Consider the following 2,569-nt stretch of genomic DNA (forward strand, 5'->3'; position numbering starts at 1 on the left):
CTGAGGAACACCTACTATTAATAGTACACTTTACTACTGATTAATAGATGAAATATTTCTATTTTAGAAGAATTCATAGTGGTCCTATAGTGTAATGGTTAGCACCTAAGACTCTGAATCTTGTATTCCGGGTTCGAGTCCCGGTAGGACCTTCTTTTTTCGTTTCTTTTCAATGACCTTTACTTTCTGTTTAAGGTTAATCATTACACTTCCTTTGTGCATTACTAACTCTGGCAAGGGACTTTATCAGGGGCCGGTTGAATTGTACACAGAACCACATAGGAACCGGCGTAGTGTTGTATATATGGAACATAGCACTCTTGCTGTAAGTGACCGTTAATTTGTTAGTAGCGATATTCCTGCTTGTATCCTTCAACACTTGCAACCAGCTCGCTTCCATCCACAAGCCGCTTCTTTTATCGAAGGATGGATGCTATGACATTGGTACATGTAGAGCGGAAACTCGTCGCGTGACCAAGGTATATAATACTACGATTAAAGTGTGTGTGAACGTGTATGTTACGTGTCGGATATGATTGCCATACCGGTAGAACGACGAGGAAAAAGGGAATATGATTAAGGCTCATCAGGAAGCAAGAGCAGGGGATGGGAAAAAATAATATCTTCTTACTATTTGTATTCAAATACAAATATTATTTCAATGCTGAAGTACTTCAAGTAATTGACAATTAAATTGCAACAATATTTAATTGTTGACAATGGCGAATTTTTTACATATTTGTCCCTCGAAATGGCTGCAATAAAGTACTTCGAAGTATTAAATTGTTTAGTCCGCTTCAATTGGTAAAATATCCATACCTCTGCGTAGACGAGCATACACACATATTAGGGAGCAGCAGAACGTAATAGACACGGCATACATACCGCTGTCGTTGCAAAACGAAAATGCGGTCATTTACATTGACGTACACAAAATGGTATCAACTCTCGAGGTATGCTAGTACACTTTAACGTTAACAATGCCGTTTGAGACCGACATGACAAAAGAGACTGTAGCTGCCAATTAATATTCCCAGTGGCGCAAAGTGTATTTCTCAAAATGGCAGAGTGAGGCCATGCAATCCTCTACCCTTTAACTGTCCATTGTGGCAAATTATCAAAAATCCGAGTCAAATTCACCATTACCGGTAACATACCGCTCCAGTCGAGAGGGCTACCGACCACGAGAATTTGATGCGATACTGTAGATGTCGATGTACTTCGTACCAAATACTCGTGATTGATTGCTACTTTGATTCTGATCGTATATTACGGTCCTATAGTGTAATGGTTAGCACCTAAGACTCTGAATCTTGTATTCCGGGTTCGAGTCCCGGTAGGACACGAGTGGCTGCAGAATCTTGTAGCATTCCCACTACTGTACAGTTTTAAGCCACACCGAAGTTTCAACATTTGAGCATCTCCACCGCATTCCAGTAAATCGACACACCGATATCCGCATACTGTTCGGATAACAACGTCCAGTATTATAATGGACTGATAATTCAGGATAATTCGCACCCGCAAAAAGCCCAACTCCAGCCAGTAAATTCACCATCATTCAACCAGGCAGCTATCTCCTGAGTAGAAACCCGCGTCAATTTCGACAATGAGGTATGCTTATCACCAGGAATGGCACGCAATGATACGCAACATGCATGATATGTACAACGTTATCCCTATAACCAGGAATGGCATCAACTGTACTTTCTCGTGAACTAGTAAACGGAGAACGGTGATTACAGACATAATAGGCATCTGCCAGATCGATAGGACCCGCGCTATTGCTGCGATCAATGACGCGGGTCCTATCGAGTTGTAGTCGATGATATGGGTCCTGCAACATTAACAACACGAATACCGGCCGAAAAGACATACCCACCAACTACCGCACGACTCTTGTCAACGCGTCAAGCCATGTACCTTCGACCGGCACAAGACAGACACCGCCTACCACGGCAGGATCGGGATCGGACCGGCCAAACAAGCAACCGGCCGCATTCGCCTGCGATCGATGCTGCCGCCTAAACTTGACACAGTAGCATCGACCGCAACCGACCTACGCCGCAATAGTCATCACCACAAGTCATAAGTTATTGACTGCGGCATGCATACCGTGGCAGGGCCGCCACAACTGCACCTCGACCTATTGTATGATCACCGACCCTGGAGGCTTCGCTGCTCCATGCTTATGTGCCGATGTCTCTATCCGGCCACTATAACCGAAAACTGACTCCAGAAAATCCAGAACAAGTTCATCAAATCTGTGTGACTTTTACTGGAATATTCGCTGGTCAGCAAAGTATGTACTGAACCGGATACAGTGTACTGGTGGGTTGCGAAAATATTCCAGTAAATTTTCAGTTCAGTGTTTGCCAGAAAAACTCGACGAAAGTAGCACTGCCTTCAATATGGGACTTTGTATGTAGAGTGGTCCAGCTCGTCGACGCGTGTAGGGAGTTGATAACACTGAGGAAATTGTAAAACTGATTGATTGGCGTTATCTACATCTACATGCATGACTTCTCTGACTATACTATATCTAATGCTATACATACGTGCGCTCTGC

At 43.6% G+C, this 2,569-nt stretch overlaps 2 non-coding genes across 2 annotated transcripts; both read left to right on the forward strand.

Moving 5' to 3' along the window:
* The first annotated feature begins 80 nt into the window (after positions 1–80).
* H257_14179 lies at positions 81–152 on the forward strand. The gene has a single exon. It is a non-coding gene; the product is annotated as a tRNA-Gln (tRNA).
* Positions 153–1,273: 1,121 nt separating this feature from the next.
* On the forward strand, positions 1,274–1,345 carry H257_14180. The gene has a single exon. It is a non-coding gene; the product is annotated as a tRNA-Gln (tRNA).
* Positions 1,346–2,569: the final 1,224 nt, after the last annotated feature.

The sequence above is a fragment of the Aphanomyces astaci genome, assembly GCF_000520075.1.
Source record: "Aphanomyces astaci strain APO3 unplaced genomic scaffold supercont1.54, whole genome shotgun sequence".
NCBI lineage: Eukaryota > Oomycota > Saprolegniomycetes > Saprolegniales > Verrucalvaceae > Aphanomyces > Aphanomyces astaci.